The sequence below is a fragment of the Hirundo rustica genome, chromosome 9, assembly GCF_015227805.2.
Source record: "Hirundo rustica isolate bHirRus1 chromosome 9, bHirRus1.pri.v3, whole genome shotgun sequence".
Lineage (NCBI taxonomy): Eukaryota > Metazoa > Chordata > Aves > Passeriformes > Hirundinidae > Hirundo > Hirundo rustica.
In genome coordinates this window covers 21,904,661-21,922,810 of record NC_053458.1, presented here as the reverse complement: position 1 = coordinate 21,922,810, position 18,150 = coordinate 21,904,661, and the positions used below count along the sequence as shown (strand labels likewise).

The window sequence follows — 18,150 nt, the reverse complement described above, 5'->3', positions numbered from 1 at the left end:
GTCAGTAAAAAAACAGAGATCAGCAATTTTCACACAAGGTAAATAAATTCTTCTTGTAAAAACCTTAAACACACAGCTCCAAATCACAGATGCACGGACAACAACAGCAGGAGAGGGTAATGCCATTTTTAAAGCAACACTGGTCAGGTCTCTCCTCCCTACTCTAGTCAGAGCTGTTGTACCCAACACTCACAAAACCCAAGAGACCTTCCTGGGAGAAGGGGAGAGTGTTGAAGTAAACATGGAGGCAAGGACCCTGTACTCATATTCTCTGGCTTAAGGCTTATCTCTGATGTGATTAGACAGTACTTTTACACTGACAAACATTGCATAAATTGCCAGTTAAAATACCCTTCTAAGACAAGTTAGTGTGTAAATCACTTCTGAAGTTTAGAGGAATTGATTTGCATAGGATTTCAGCCTTTAGGAAAGGATAAAAATATGATTGTCTTTTCATTGAAATGAAAGTGAGCACTTCATAATTTAGCTACAGGCATTATTTTGAAACACGTTTTTTGTAACAAGTGACAAATTTTGTTTTAAAACATAATAGGCCAGGAAAAGTAGAAAGGAAATTATCAGCTTAATAGTACTGAACATGTGTACATACACATAATTTACAAATATATACTCCTCACGTATGACCATTGTGTAGAGTTTGTTCATGTATTTCATATAAGGAATGTGAATTGCTCCTTTAGGGAAGCATTAATTCCCTTATTTACGAAAAAAAAAAAAAAAAAGGCAGGAATACAAATTTGACCAGAGCTCTTGATTCATTGACTTAATTTTTCTGAAATCTCTATTCAGGAATTTTTACTTTGCTGTGGATATTGCTGCCACTACATGCAGTCTTTTGTTTGCATGTCACTGCTGCTATTTGGAAAAGAAGTTTTGTTTAAGATTAAATTTATGGGATAATTATGCTGAGTTCCTTTTCTCATAGTGTTTATAAGGAATATTAGGGAAAAAAAGCTAAGAAATTTCTTCTCTTTCTATTAGGATACCTGTTAGAGTGATTAAAATATAGTTTAAGCCTTTCCAGGGAGTAAATGAAAAGCACTGTATATGCGTGCATGTGGTTGTGTGTTTTAAAATGTATTTTCTTTTAGGTCTTTTTCATATAAAGTTCATCTTGAAAAACAAAATTATTCATCGTGTTTATCACAACATAATTTGTACTGCAAGACAATGAAATTCCAAAGAATTTAGAAAATAGGTCGTTCTGCACAGCATACGTTTAAAAATTAAATAGAATACAGGCTTTGAATCTGCCTTTCCCCTGTATGTCTCTGCTAACCCCACCCATAGCCACACCAAACAGAGAGTAACTATTTTGGGGAGTACTGCATTCCCAAGCCCAACTTTGTGGCACGATGACACTGGGCCACTCGGCATTTCTCTGGGCTGTGGCAACAGGAAGGCTGGGGCTTGCAGGGCCAGCTCAGTCCCCTGCCATGCTCAGTCCCCTGCCATGCTCCCCTTCTTCGGCTTGAAGTCAGCCTTTTCACAAAGCATTTCGCTACTGCCTCATTTAAAACTATCGTAAAACTGCCTAGGAGCTCTTGCTAATCTCTCTAAACACAAATATTTTGTGAGATTTCAGCTAGATGGGCATTCAGGAATGGGTATCTGTACAGTAGCTTTTCGCCTTTATGTAATATATCATATGCGCATACAAAATCGTTACATGTATTTGAGAGCTACACAGCAATTATGTAAGTGATGCGTGAACTTAACATAAAATACCGCATTGACTGTAAACCTAGAGTAGAAATCACAGTAAAATGGGAAACACTGGATGTTCCTAGTTACACCGCGTTGGAAAGTGCGTGTGCGTATGTCTTGTACAATAATGTGTATATATGTTTACAAAGTTTTGTAAATATATTATTTTGTAATTTTTTTGCAAATCATAACAAAGTTGAAACTGAGCCTGGCCGACATAAGGAGGAAAGGCTTGTGTTTGTCTTTAATCTTTTCTGCAGCATGGTTCAGACTTCTGTCTGATCTGCACATAGCAGAGCAAGGGGCTTGCCGTGCATTGCGTGCAGGCTCCTTGATTGTGGAAGGGAAAAAAAAAAAAATCTGGCTGGAATCCAGACAGGCGAGCGCAGTGCTCTGTTGATCATTGTGTCTAGCCTTCAGGTGTCTCAGCTCACAGTGGGCGGCGGCTGGGGGAGGGGGAGATAACAGGAGGGCAGACAAAGAATAAAACAGTGTATTTACAAAAAAAAAAAAAAAAAAAATCATATGTAGGAGATTCATGTCAAATCCTTTTTTAAAAATGCTTCTTTTAACGTTCCCTTCCCTGCAGTGGGAGCAAGCAAACATCTGTCCAGGAAGATTTATTTAAGCCATAATTAGTAGCGTCTGGAGTCTTTCAACAATTTCTCCTTATTGCACTTAATTTTTTTTTTTTTTTTTTTTAAAGAAGTCTGCTCATCTTTCACTTAGAAACTGTTTTCACTTCATGCATTATTAGAGATCCAGCCCAGCCAGGACCGAATCAGATTTCTATTGTCTTTGCTTTTTCCCTTCTGATCGTAGTTTTCAAAATCTAACTTTTGGTAGGGAAGGGGGGGTGGGAAGGATCATGCAGACTGGGGGGAAAGACTTTACTAAAGGTCTTACGAGCACGTGGGGGGTGGAAAAAAGAGCAAAATACAAATCAGTGCTGTTTATTGTACGGTTATTCGTTTGGATTCAATTTTTCCGAGGAAGAAGAAGAAAAAAAGCGCTGCTTTGTCTGTTGCTTCTGTTTGAGAACTCCCATAAATCTTGCCCAGAAAGCAACTTGGGCTTAAGGCGATCTGGCCAGTAAAGCTCTGGGAAACAATTTCAACGTCTCCTGCTATGAATATTCTCTTCTTTTTGCCCCCTTCGTCCCTGCTGCCCCCTCCACCCCGACCTTCTGACGCTACACCGTGAAGAGCCCCGCACCCTTTCCCACCCCACCAGGAATCTGAGTGAATGCAAGCTGCAATCTAGTGGTAAAGTTCCTTATCAAAAAGCCTCTCCTCGTGCTGAGCGAGTGCAGATATCATACTAGTTGTGTGTTTTCAGTCCAGCCATAACCCTTTCCTAACACTCCCCCCGTTGCCTTGCCTCTCCCCCTCCCCCCGTGGAAGGGGTGGGATGGGAACCTTGCTCGACTTCATTGTTCCAAATGTAAGAGCTATTTGCCCCAAAGTGTCTTCGCTGTCTTTCATAGCTAATTAGAATAACTGTCAGATGTCTGCAAAGTCTGGGCTGCCCTTGCTGGCAGAGTTAAAGTTTGCCTTTATGTTTTCCCCTTGGGGACAGATCAGGCCTGATTAGACACAGAGTACAAATAAAAGTGAACAACATACGTGTGTAGGGCTTTTTGTCTTTGTTTTTCTTTATGAACAAAGCAGCACGCTGGCTATGTCAGGAAGCAGTGTGTCATGCAGCGTGCATGCAGGCACTGCCCTGGAGGATAACTCGCTTTTGCTTTTTTTTTTTGCCTTTCTTTTATTGAAGCATGCAAAAAATATTTCTGAATTTGAATAACACTTTAGATCCTTGTTCATCTTATAAGAAAAGTAATCATTGATTTAGGGCACATAGCATTTTGACATTTTTAAGAGATTTGCTTTTCTGGGTGAAAATAAAAATAAATAGAGCCCATACTCACAGTTTTGTTGTGCTGTGCAGGTCGCTGTCTCCTTCTCCAGCGCTAGGGAGGGTTGGAGAATGTCAAGGGTGCAGAATCCCAGTTTAATTCGGGAGAAATGTACAAATATGCTTCCTGAAGTCGCCTGGAAGTCAGCCACTTGTGCTCAGACATCCCATTGCTGCTCTGCACGCTATACTATCTGCAGTTCTGAATTGAACTAAATACTGCCCATGTGAAAGACAGGGGAAACACAGTCATGTGGGACACACAAATCCACTCTATTGGCTCTGAAGGCACAACTTCAGCATTCTTGCATTTCCACCATTGGTTAACAGTTCAAGCTGAAAGAGTCTAGGTCCTCCTAGTGAGTCCGTTTTCCCTTTATGTTGGAAGAATGACTGTAGGATTTTACAGTGACAGGATTAGTTAAGAAAGGGACTGAAGTCATCCCTTTGACTGAAGCTGGTGGGTGGGGATTGGAAGCTGTGCTTTTCTCAAGCCGACGTTTTTCCTTTTTCTGCCTGCATTCTCAGCGTCAGGAAATGCTTGCAGTTAACTTGGGCAGCAGAGAGAAACTGAAGTGACTTTTGCAGGTTCGGGGTTAGGGACCTGACCTTTAGAGTGTTACAGGCAGTACAATGATTTTCATGGGAATAACTAATCTGGTTTACTAAACTGGTTTTTTTTTTCCTTTTTTTTTTTTTTTTTTTTTTTTTTTTTTAATGCTTAGAAAGAGCTATATCAGGATCATTTATCCTGAACTCTTGCATCACGTAAGCCAGATAAATGAACCCAGCAGTTTGAAAGCCTAGACTAATAGTTTGACAACAGAAGAAAGAATTTACAGAACTATTGGATCTCTGGGGAATATTATGATATGGTCTTTGTAATATTTTGAAAGAAGCAACAGATTCCAGAAACTCTGTAATTGCTGATCTTTGAGAATAATGAAGATATTAAGTAGGAGGGAAGAAGATTGACTATTCCCTATTTTGGTATTCTGTCATTTGTCTGATTTAGTTATGCCAGTGTGAGCAGTAATTTGAAACGGTACTCAGTCATGTGTGACATACTTCTCCAATTAACCCTTATTAAAAAGACCTTTCCCAAATCCCACATGCAAGTTTTTGTAGAACTACAGAAAACAGAGGTATGACAGATTTGCAGGGTTTGTGTCCATCTTACTCTCTGGGCAGGTTTATTTCCTGTTATGTGTTTCCAGTGCTATGTCGAGTGTAGTTCTGAGTACACCCAGCGTGTGACTCCTGTTGGCGGACTGTTGAACTTGGGGCCCAATTTAGCAGTTGAAGTGCTTAAATATGCTTGGAAATTTCCCAGAATAATTAATCTGGAATAGTAAATTCATTATATGTCTGTAGTGTACGCAAGGCCAAGCCCAGACTGCTCTGCTGGCAATCGTAGTGTGTACGAGATCCTATTTAGCAGCTTATGCCTGGCCCTGGCTGTCAGGGCATCTTTTGTTTCTCCCAGTCAAGCTCGTTCAGTCCACCTTAAACCAGTGTTTCTCCCTCCTCAGAGTTCACCCTCTTTAAGCTATTTATAGAGTTTTATCATCACCTCACTGACCACCCTTATCATCACTTAGCTGAACACCATATTCCAGGTTTAGCCACATAAGATATGGGGACATTCCTCCATATCCTGTGACCTGCTATGGCTGCAGCAAATCGATATGTGTTTGCTTGATATGTGAGCAGGAAAAATACAAATCATAAAAATAAACTGACACACCTGACAAATGGGATTTTAAAGAAGATGAAGAGAGTAAATACTCTACTCTGAGTTAAGAAGGCCTCATAAAGACCTTCTTTGCTTCTTGGTGCTAAGAAGATGCAGAGTGGGGGTTTCTTCAGCAGGCTCACTTCTAAATACTGTTTAGTAACTATATATAAAAGGTGTGGCTTGGTGAGTGTTGTTTGGATTTTTAATCTTCATGAAGATAATTGGTTTGGATAAAACAAGGATACAGCAGTAGCATCAAAACTTTCTCTCCACCCACCAAAAATTTTCAGCTCCACTAGGCTTTCCACATCTGGACTCCAGAACACTGAGGGAAGAGAACTGAAAACCCTGGGAGACATTTTCTTTTCTTCGCTGCGCTGGTGGTCTTCATAATTTTGGTTGCTTTTTCTTGTTGTTGTTTAATTCAATTAAAGAGGGAAGAAATAATAATAAAAGAAACCTTACTCTAGAGAGTAGTAAACTTCGGTTTTAAGACCAATACGTGGTCTTGTCTTAAATACATATTTTTCTCGAATGTCAGTTTCTGATTTTAAAAAGCTGAAAAGCTCTTTACAGAGAGGGAATAAATATCTGAGTTCATTTATTATTCTTTAGCTCTTTCCTCAAAAAAACTCAGGAGTGAATTTCAGGAAAATCTAGGGACTCTGGAGCAATGATTATTTACGTGAATTCCTTGAGCCATGAATCAAAGACCTAGATGATAAAAACAGACGTTTTTGCGACTCATAGTATTTTGAAGACCAAATGAATACTTTGCATTGCTGTTGCCTCCAGAGAGAGAAGTGCATCTTTATATGTATTTTTGCATCTAAATGGACATTTTATTCTCCCTGTCATGTCCATTGAAAAGAAAGACACATGAAGATTTAGGCTACATCATATTCACTCTCCCTGAATAATAAACTGCTTCTTTCACCACTGTTGTTAGTAAAGATGAATTTATAATTGTAAGAGTCAAAGAATAAGAGCATCTTGAAACTATCACAGTGTGGAAAATAGTTACTTTGCAAATTCTGTCATTGTGATGAAGTTTAACATGAGATAAGATGCTGGATGGACTGACCTGTTAGGGTCTGGAGATCCTACTGCTCTGTGGTCCTCTGTGACTCCATCCCTTAACACCACAGATCTCCATTCCTGGGTTTGTGTTACAGTTTTTGGGTGTTGCAGTTTTTTCCCCTAATCTAGCAAAGATTGGTAGAGACACTTAACTCCTGTCTAATAGAGATCCTGCCCCTAAGGATTTTTAAGCTTCTCTGCCCAGGAACACCAAGAAAGGAAAGGCCTGACTGAAGTTAGAAATTATAGTTACTAAAGGAGCATTTTCAATATGTGGAAGCACTAGAGAGCAGATGGTTGGTGTGAGGGTGAGGAAAAGTAGGATGGCCTTGAACATCTTGTACAGGGTGCATTCACAAATAACTTTTAAAAACAGCTATTGATTTTTTTTATTTTTTCATGTGGAAATATAAACTCAATGTCTGCTTGGGAGGGAGGAAGCAGGTTTGCCCCATGGCTCCTTCTTTGTACGGCATACAACATTTAGAAAGACAAAAATCAAAAATTGAGGTAAATTTCTTTCAGAAACAGAATAAAGGAACTAATGCAATTTGTGTGTTACTTCCGAAAATATATATTTTAACTGTTCCTTTAGACAATCAAATGTAGTCCTCTCAGGTGTATGATGCAGATTTCATGTTGCCCAACATTTTGAAGCTTTTCCATTTTTCTTTCAGTGGAAAGTAGCTGAACTTCATAACTGTGTATTTGCTTACAACTTTACCAGAGAATTTTTGCTGTTCTATACACCTTTGCTTTTTATAATTCAGCAGTAGGTGGTATTTGCTAAAGTTTCAAGCTCATATTAGTCACTGCTAGTAAAATCCCTTGAGGCTGGTAGTGCATAAGCAAAGAAGAAATCAGACAGAGAAAATATCCCAGGTGATACTGGAGAAGCCAGAAAAGGCAGGGAAGAAGCAAAGTCATTGAAAATCGTTGAGGGACAGCAAGTGGATGAAGGGCAGCCAAAAGCCACTTCATGGAGAGGAATTGCAGAGCCTGGAAATACGCACATGCAGTGTGTGCATACATTCTGGAAATGGTGCATACATTCTATACACTGGTTAATAGCAGCCCAAAGCTAACAGGAGTTTTTCAGATGTGTCTGGTACCAGAAGGTTGTGAGTGAAGGTTTGTTCTCATCTCCTGCACCAAGAGGGGTGAAGATAACTGAAAAACTATGTCTGAGCAAATCATCTCTGCTGTATATGACCTAGGCAGGCAGGCTGCAATATCTACCATTGCCACAAAGAAAAATTATGAGTTTAGCTGTTACTATCATAAGGGATTTTGCAAGGCTTTGGGGGGGGGGTGGTATGCTTTGCTTTTACTTTTTTCCAACTGAGTCTTATTCCTTGGTCTCCTCTATTTCTGTAGAAGAAATTAAGGAGATGCCAGGAAGATTTTCAGCAGTCAGGGAGGAAGCTGGTATCCCCTCACTAGTGAAAGTCAGAATGACTTAACTATTCTTTCCTCTGTATGTCTTCTGTCTTCTCAGGGACAGCTTTTGGTGGGTAGCTTAGATAGTATGGCTGTAATTTAACCACTATAAAAAAAATTATCTTGATGTTTTGATCTGAGCACTGGAATTGATACGTATGTTGAGCTTGTAGTTGTATATTTATAAACCTAATTTTGGTTACAGGACTGTTAGTGATGAATTCAGATCTCATTCAGGTGAACTTAATACAACAGGAAAAATCCTGGATTATTAGCTAATCAATCCTAAAATTTTTACTCATTTATTCAAGTGAAAATTAAAATCATGTCTTTAGAATTGTGTTTGTAAAAGAAAAATTCTGGCTAAAACGAAATGTTATTTAAACTGTGGGTAGTAACTGCGGTATACCTCAGATCAAACTGGGTGACATGAGTCTTTTAAAGCTTGGCCGCAAATGAGATCATCATAGAATTAGGCTATCCAGAAAGACTTGATCAATAAAGCTAGCACCAAACATGCTTTTGATCAGTTAAACCTAAATATGAAAGTTAGGTAAACATTTTCACATCTGTGTGTTCCAGAAAATCTGGTCATTTCTTTTGAATAATGCGCTTTTTTTTTTTTTTCCCCCCTCCCCCCCTGGATAATTGCCTTGGTTTAAAAAATTTTTCCATTTTTGTCCCTTTAATCATTTATTCTCTTAAGTCCTTTCAGAATAAACTATTTAATATTCCTAAAAGATGCTTAGCTGATACTCAGCTGGCTCAGTTTTCATCCTATAAGATGAAGGTTTTATAGGGACAGTCAAACCTGGTGACCATAACAGGAAATTTTCCCGCAGACTACTCTTATGAGGTTATGCAGCCTTTTCTGGTTTCAGATGAAAGTTATTTCATCCCCAATTAACCCATAGTAATATATAACCATATATATATTATAAATTATTTATCAAACTGTCATTTCCTTATAGATGTCTACAACTGACACTTTGTATTTTAGTTTCCTTGTAAAGTAAGGTTGGTTTCAAAATCTAGAGCTTATCAAATCATGTGCAATCCAGTATCTGGTGAAGAATGATAGTATTTAGCAGGTCATGTTTCAAATGTAGAAGCCTTTTCATTGGAAAAATCCTACATGGTCTAATTTTGAATATTTTTATTGAATCTTTATTTGAATTTTTATTATTCCCTGGGATAAATCATCTCTCTCTTCCCAGAGAAAATAGATGAATGTTAAAGTATTTCAAACTGTATGAATTCATTAAATTAAATAATGTATTCCCTGCACTGTCCCACCCCTACAGCACTGGTTGCACAGAACTGCAGTATTCTAGGTGAGATTAAAGCATCACTAGGAGACAAGCCCATAGCAGTTGAAACATCTTTTTCAGTAAAAATATATTAAGGTAAAGAAATATCCCAAACTTTTCAAAGTAGTATATTGTTTGGTGTAACAAATCTTAGAGATTATTTTTCTTCTTTGTCAATAATTTTGATGTAATGAGATCTCCCATTTTTAATTCGTAGTTCTTGTCTGATAGCTCAGTCTTTTAGGGATTAACATAGTAGACTGTTTGTCTGATTTCTGTTCTAGTTTTGGGTGGTCCTAAACCAGGACAGTTTCAAAAGGATTTGTTTTTTTAAACCATCTGCCTTCCACATTTTACTCCTTAATGAAATAATTTATTTTGTTGTTTCTTTAAAGGATGTTAATACTGCATAAAAGCAACAACAAAACCATAGTTTTCCTTACGAGAAGTCAGACTTGTTACTATAAGGAAGTGCATTTTTCCTCTGGTAGCTTATGAAATTTTAAATTAAAAGGATTTAATAATTTAAGCAGCATAGTTTAGTGACCGAGTGCTGAAGAACAGAGGAGTTTGAAATGCTAACAAAACACGAGACATTTTAGAGAATATAGTTCAGTACTGCCTTCAGGCACTGATCCTTGCTAGGTGCATGCAGGGTACAGATGCTTTCAGAAATAGATTATTGTATAGTTGAACAGAACTGCTACTCCAGGAATGACATTTTATCTTTAATTATACATTTGGTATTGATTAATGAATTTCTTATACACTACAGAGTGAAGAATTCATTTAGCAGGAGGGTTTTGATCTTGGTTAATGAACAAGATGGAGACAGAGGGGACCAAAGTGTTGGGGCAGTGGGGGCAAGTCAATGCGAACTGCACTTGTTCAAATATTTCCAGTTGCAAAAGTATGTTTGCATATTTGTCTGATCCTTGTAGGGGAATGGAATCCTACCTTGAGCCATCCTGCATATCATCTACTTAAAATAATCTCTATTGCATTTTTTTGCCCTTGTTGCCCTTGGTGGGTTGTTTTTTTTTTTTTTTCGTTTGTGGTTTGTTTTTTGTTCTTGTTGTTGTGGTGGTGGTGGTGGTTGGTTGGTTGGTTTTTGGGTTTTTGTGTGTGTGTGTGTGTTTTGTTTTTTGTTTTTTTGCTTTGTTTTGTTTTTGTTTTGTTTTAATTAGAGCCATCATGATGATATCTAAATATCCTGTTGCTCCATCCTGCACTCTGTAGCGTTTGTTCATTCCCGTTGTTTAATTTTGAACTTCATTTTTGGTATTATCACGATCTAAACTGGAGGTTTCTTGCTTGAGGGACCTTGACTGAGATCCTGACATTAGTGAAATCAAGGAGAAGAGTGGGTTTCAGTGTCTTAAGTGGCACCAGGATTTTGCCCTGCCTTTATTCAGGACACCTCTGGACAAAGGGAACAAGTAAGAATGAAGTGCTTGAGTATTAAGCCAATTATCTCTTCTAATTAGAACATGTATAGGGAACTCTTAAACTGAAGAAAGGGTGAAATCTGCTGAATAAATTATTCTCAGTAAATAGTGCACCCAGCTCTAGTCTCGACAGAGATAAAGCTGCAGTGGCATCAAAGTGTCTGCTCTTACAGGGTGTTGCTCTGACACAGATGTCAAATGACAAATCAACATGAGGTGAACAGATGAGTCTTATTCCCCGCCTTGCTCATCTGGAGAGATTACAAAGGGTGGTCAAATAGTCTCCAACAATGCTCTTATAACCTCCTTTAGCTGTAAAAGACAAATAAAACTGGCCGGGAGGTAACTTCTGTAATTCCTTAAATCTGCTTTGCAGATACTACAAAGTGTAAACTGCAGATAGCTGGGGACCTTTTTACCACAGCATAGAGGGAGGCAGGGAAATCAGTGAGAGCTTGTGGCCAACCCCTTCAAGACTGAGAATAGACCTGAAAATGAAAACCAATTCTTTTTGACTGGTGAAACAGGTATTGCTAAAAAGGAGTTTAGCTCTGGTTCATTTCCCCACTATTGAATTTACCTCCATATCTTTTGCTGTGCTGTGGTGAGATATCTTTGAGACTAAGTAACAGTGATGGAAAATACTGAAGATACGAATAAAAAGTGATTGAAATCCTATGCTGGGGACTGTATTCTGACTGTCCATATCCTTGAAAAATGCCATGGAAATCATAATTTTAGGTGGACTTCTGTTACCCTGGTGAATGGCACAGGTACTCTCAGCCCATTTCCCACAAAACTGAGTTCTTAATAAGGAAAAATCAAAAGTATCCTAGAAAAAGTGGTTTGAGTGTTTCCTGAGGACAGGCGTGTGGGAAGGGCCTCATTCATAATATTCGTAATTCTTGTAGGACCCTGGTAGAGCTGTTTAGTGTGTGCTGCAGGAACAGAGCGGTCTACGTGCAGAACCTGCCGTGGCAGCTGGGGCACATGGAGTCAGGCAGCAGCTCCAGCTCTGCAGCCTCAGAGAGGAAATCAGAGAATTCACATCCGATGCCTCTCTATCCATCAAGATGTCATTCATGCATATTAAATGGCATAACACTGATAAAGTCTAATTTTAGCTGAAATGGTCTTTACAACACCAGATTTTACTTTGGGTAATAAAACAGAATGTGATTTAAAAAATTAGATTCTTTCACTCATTTCTTCAAAAAGAAAATAAAACAAAACAAACCCCAAAAGCCCATTTTTTTTTTTGCCTTTTCTCCCTCCTTCTTAGAGAAAACACTGCCTTTATAGTCTTTGTCCTAAATGTAACATCTCAAGCCATGATTTAAAATCACTGTAATTTTATATCAGATTTTTGATATTTTTACTGCTCTTTTAAAAACTTTCCAATGAAGTTGAAATGCAGTTTGCAGTCCTTTAAAACAGTGAAAATCTTTTTTTGCAGTGATGGATTTTCCCAGAGCAAAGATGATAATTAATATATCTTGGTTAAAATTCTGCGACTTTAATTGCAGTAAATAATTTCTACCAACTAGTATCTTTCACAAAAGTAGAATTATTCTAAAGATTAATTTTATCATGGTGTTAAAAACTGTACATCATAGGCAAACAATCCATGTAGAAATATGTGCTTGTTCCTTTGAGAGAGGTGAATAGATAAACTGTCCAAGGTACAGGGAAATAGAGCATGGATAATGCGGGTTTGAGATATTCTGTTGCTTAAGTGATGCATTAAATCAATATTCTGCAAAGCTTTTTCTTGTTAAGTTATTTACTTGGCTGCTGTCACAATTCACCATTTAGGTCATCATCTTTTTTAAAAATATATTTTCTTGTGGCCTAATTTAACTTCATCTAAATACTCCAATTTCTCAAGTAATGAAACTGCTTCAAATGATGAAAGTAGCACTGTTTTAATGCCATTATTTACACTCACATTCCTTACTTGGTTAATATGTTAAGAAAAGGATAGAATTTCAAGTGAATCATTAGTTTATCTGCATGGAAATCTATCACTACAAATTTAATATCAGAATGAATAAAAAGTGGTCTTAATAATTTAATAAAAAGGGAAAATTCTTTAATTAGGTTCTGAAAAGAGACTCATGAAAAGAAAGACAAGTGTTCTTTCTTCAGCTATTTTCACTTTGACATAACGTATGCATAAATGAAATGTCAGAAGTTGCTTCATTTCAACACTCAGAAGCATTCAGAAAGGATTCTGGCAGTGCCTTGTGAGAGGAGCTGAAGGTGAGCACTCGGTGAGGGTGCCTCAGGGAAACCCTCAGCCCTCACATGGCTGAGGAAGAGCTGCACAACTTCAGCACCCTGGAGGGATTTCGTTTGTCAGAAAAAAAATAGGCACATCCTGGATCATGAATCATCTCTCTTGTGCTGAGGTTCTACTGCACTCCGGATAACTAAATCATTTCAGACCAAGCAACACATCCAGAATATTTTTTTCCCTTAATCAAGATTTAAAAGGTTAAGATCACTCACTTCCCTTTGTAAACTGTGCTCTCATCTATACAGTGGTGTCTGTGAGATACTATTTATATAAAGGGGAATAAGTGACAGGGTCTACACAGGCATGGCTAAGTCTGCACTTCAGTTTAGACGGTTTTGTACTTTTTAAAAGAATTTTTGGTGAAATTATAATTAAAATTATACTGTGGTGGTGGTTCTCTTTTTCTTTCAAAGCAGTTTCATTTCATTTTAAATTAGACTAAGAAACAGGGTTACCAAAGAGAATTTACTCATCCTTTTTTAGGGTATTTTAAAAATATCAGTTGTTCAATTGGTGATGAAAACTGTCAAGTAAATGCAGGGCATTGGTTTGGGTGAAGGAAACTGCAAAGATTATGGTAGGTTTTTTTAAGAAATTATAAGTCCTGAAGCTTGTAGAAGAGAGTTTAGGAATGTCTGCATTCCTTACCTCTCACAGGGATGATTCAGTTTGATCTGCAGAGATTAGAAAAAGATAGAGCAGATTCATTAGTTATGAGAGGAAGTGCCTTTTCATACAATGTGTCATAAAATTGTGGAACTCACTGTCAGGATTACTAAGGCGAGACTTGTCTTAATTACTGTATGAATGTCAACTCGTTTGGTGCCCTTGCGTTTTTTCTTCATAGTCTCTGCCAGTCCCAAGTTTTGTTTGTTTCTACAATGCCTTTTCTCACGCACCTTTTCCAGTTTGTGGGAACTAAATGCAGAACAAAACATCTACTGCCTTGCTGCTGCTTTTCTTCAAGTTGCAGAATCTTTTTGAGAACATACACAGATCAGGCAGCATAGTTGTATTTCAGTGAGAGAAGCTGAAATTTTCTGGAGTTAATGAAGCTATTTTTCAAATTAATAAGGCAATGAACAACTACTTATATAAATAAGTATGTGTATATGTATATATAAAAATACTGAATAAATAAAAGCGGCAGGATCATCTTCAATCTTTTACCCCATCAATAAGGATTGGGTTTAATACCTTTTATAATCTTCTATTTTTAGAAGTATTGTGTTATTTTTATTAACGTGAATTATGACTATCAAAAGGAGTGGAAGTCCATGTCCTGTGTAAATAAACTGCCTAAACTGCCGGAAACAACAGTGTGTGTAATAAAGGGACTTGTAGAGTAGAAAAATACATGCAGACTGAATCTCATGTCAAACCTCCTTTTAGTGTGCTCTTTGCTGGGCTAAGAGAGCCAGAGGATGCAAAATTACAGAATACCTGAACTGATGAGAACAAGAAGTTCCAATGAACAAAAAATTCACCAAGTCCAAAAATGTAAAGTACTGACCCCCTTTGACCTCAACAAGTTGTTAATTAGCAGAGGATTAACACCCTTTTCATGCAGTGGCAATCACTAGAAAATAATGCGCATGCATCAAAGAACTTCAGGGTCTTCTAACAGAAGATTAAATGCAAAGATTCTGTGGATTATGAAAGTGGAATCTGAAAGGGTCACTACACTGTCCAGTTTGCAATTTTGAACATATTATTGATACATTAGAAAGTAAAATATTTTGGGAAGAAGAAGACTTAAAACGGATTTTTTATACTGAAAAATTATTTCTATTGCATTAATTTCTCAATTTTGTGTCCTTAAAGATGCAAGGCAAGAGTTATTAGAGAAAAATCTTAACACATTTTAAAATACTGCCAGTTTATTAAAAGTTAGACAAAAAGGAATTTTATTTTTTTGATTAGTTTTTTGAAAGGGCTTTGGAAGGTTTAATTCCTAGTATAAATTACTATGGACACCAGGTTATTCAGTAGTCTGCACAACCTAGGATGAGTACTGTAGAACAAAGCCAGAACTTGTAAAAGAGAAAGCTTTTCTCTAAAAGTTGGTTGCTTCTTAATTCTGGAAATATGGCTAATATTACGAACATACCTGCTACAAAATAGAACTGACTTCCTTTCAAGATGCACCAATACTTTGTAATTTACTTCAGTAACAGGTTTTTAACTTTTGTTCTGAGTTCAGCCCCTGAGGCCTTGAGGGTATCGTGGTGTTGCCCGTGCACTCTGCCAGTTTGCAGGCTGCAGAGGCAGGGCTGTGTCCCTGCTGGGTTGCTCTGCATCACAGCCTGTGCAGAGTGGAGTGCACACCTCAGTCAAGTGGAGAGTGCGAGGAAGCTGAAACCCTGTAAACTTAGCCAAGAATTGTTTGGCTCTCGCTCCTCTTAGAATTGCCAGCATCAGAAACTTCTGCAAGTTAGCTGTCCATTGGGAAAATTTATGCACAGCCCTGCCCTCACACAGGCTTGTGATTTACAGCAGGAAGCAGTGGGCTGGATAAGCACTATCCTCTTGTCCTAAAGACCCTCCCTCCCTAATTTCAATTTCCAGACAAATATATGGGACACTAAAGAAATGAAACTCTTGGCTTGTCCAATCACCCGCAGGTAGTGAGTTCTGCAGATTAGTTTTGTTGTGAAAAATGTGTCTCTTTCTTGGTAACCTAAAGAGAGTACTTTTGTGACTTCTTTTATCAAAATGAGTGTTTCTGCTTTTATAGGATGAGAAATGCCTGTTAGACAACTTTTGCTGGTTGCGTTTACTTCACCCATGTCTAGTTTCGATGGACAAGTTATGCAGTGAATTGTATCACGACAGGGAGTAATCATGATTCCACCTGCCATTTTCAGTGGTGTGCTCATAGTTGTACTCATCAGATGTGATGTTTGGAGAGGCTACCTAGAACAGAGGCTAGACAGAGTTAAGGGATAAAGGCAGGTATTTATTGAAAGGCCTTCGAAGGGTACACCTTGGTGGGCACTGCAGTGGTCCCACAGACACTACACACAAGATGGACAACAGTCAGGAGTTTTTTCAGACAGATATAAGTTTGGGCTATTTGCTATTAGAGGTCAATTGTCCAATTATAGCTCCAGGTAATGCAATCACATTCCCCCAGTTTGCTCCTCCCCCAGTTCACTTTTTGTTGATATTTTTCAGGGTCTGAGACAGTAAGGTGTCCTTGAATTTCAGGCCTAGAGAGAAATCATTTTGTCTAAATAAAATGGGAGAACAGTAGCTGACAGGCTATGGAGTTTTAGAGATATACACTAAAGCAGTAGTGATTTGAAAAATATAAAAGCTAAAATTTAACGCATCACAAGAAGTCCATGCTTTCACTTGTGCTTAAGGTCAGTCTCACAGGGCTGATATCTCACAACTGATAAAAACACCTTTCAGATAGATTGAGTGAATCAGACCTGGAAGTTTCTGAAAGATCATAAACAGGAAGCTGTGCAACTTTTAGACTCATTACTTAACAGAGGCACAATTGAAGCCCAAAGGCCTTTTCTCTATTGTGAATTTGATCTCCTAATACTTGTGGTAGATCTGTATCTCCAAGGGGATTTTTCATTACTAATTACACTCTGATGCTGACTGGGACACGTTCTCTTTGTATGTTTGGTTTGTGTCACTCACGTCTTCAACGAGTGAATAAACTGGAGCCTCCTGTGAGTACATAGGTCTGCCAAAATATATACTAGGAATTATATACTGGTCAATATATATACACACTATAGTGTGTGTGTGTGTGTGTACATATACATACACACACCAGTGTATATATGTGTGTGTGTCGTGTATGTATACATATACATATATATACATCTAGTGTATGTGTATATATAGTATATGTATTGACCAGTTAAATCCCTGATTTTTGAAACTGATTCAGCTTCAAGCTTTCTATGTTAATAGTTAAAAATAAAATTAAAAGATCCAATCTTCTTCAGAGGAAATTAGCATAATGGTCTCTAATCATATCTAACTTTATATGAGACAAGCTATTGGTAGCCTAAATAATGAATGTAAAAATAGGGACTAATTTAACTCTTCCTATTCCAGGTAAGTAGGAAGTTAATTCAGAAAGGGATCATATATCTCAACCAAAAACATTACTGTGTTTGATTCTCTATTATGCTTACTTCAGGATTCTGATTACATACTGCCTGTCAGTTATCTCTCTTCCTAATTAGATAAATGTTTCAACTGAAATTCTTGGAGGGCCAGACTTAAATTGTGTTTTTGGAAAAGTTTGCATAAGCAACTTTGACATTTGCTTTCTGCAAGTGCTCATGCCAGCAGAGTTGATTATTTGAATACAGTTGGAAAGCAAGCAAATTCAAATATCTGTTCATGAATGGTGTTCCTCTCTCAGATTTAGGAGCCAAGAGTACAGAGCTATATTGTGTTGGACTCTTGGCTGCACAGCTGGAACTGTTTCCAGCAAAATCTGTATTGGTTTATACAGCATTAAAATTCCCTCTTTTTAATCTAAGACAATGGTTCTGTAAATACCTTGTGCTACTCAATCCCTGCCTCACTGAAAGACAGCCCTGCCCTTTCCAGCACAGACATGTATCTGTGGATGGGAGAGGTGGGATTTTTCTGTTGCTGGTATCATTTTATTAGATTGGTGTAAATCAACCATGAACTCCACCTTAGAGTATGATAGAAAAGGAAAAAACATAACCAGGTAAATTCTATTCTGTATGATTTCTTACCACTTGAAATCTTAAAATTAGATGAAATATTTCTTCAGAGTTCTCATAATTTCAGGACTTCTCACAGTTTCAGGACTTCTCACTCTTCAAAGGTCACAAGCAGCATCTTTTGCTGACAATAACTAAAACTCCTAAGTGCTATCTAAAAATACTCTAAACCAATGTATGGATTTTTAAGATCCACATTCTTGGAACTAAGCCCATTTTTCAGTACTTACTGTTTGTTTACAATCTCTTCTGTTAGCACACACAAATGCAGTTTGCTGCAATAACTAGAATCCATGGGCAGCGAGGCATTACTTAGAATTGCTTACTGGAAAGATGGTGGCCACAAATATAATCACACATTCTACTGACTTCCCTTTTTCCTTGAGCACTAGATCAGATATGTCTGAAACACTGTGTGCTGAGGGGAGGTGAAATACTTTCCATGTCCAATAAGAATACA

General features: G+C 37.8%; 1 protein-coding gene and 1 long non-coding RNA gene across 10 annotated transcripts in view; one reads left to right on the top strand and one right to left on the bottom strand.

The window, feature by feature from the left end:
- LOC120756725 (uncharacterized) overlaps nucleotides 1-4,111 on the bottom strand; it is a 61,591-nt gene extending 57,480 nt beyond the window's left edge. For 2 of the 8 annotated variants that reach the window (XR_005702226.2, XR_009208137.1), the window contains exon 1: nucleotides 3,659-4,111. The gene's annotated coding sequence lies outside the window, so the exon portion shown is untranslated. The remainder of the gene's footprint in view (nucleotides 1-3,658) is intronic. The other 6 variants (XR_005702224.2, XR_005702225.2, XR_005702229.2 and 3 more) reach the window with 5 other exon arrangements.
- LOC120756726 (uncharacterized) overlaps nucleotides 1-18,150 on the top strand; it is a 187,954-nt gene that overhangs the window by 77,273 nt on the left and 92,531 nt on the right. The window lies entirely within an intron of this gene.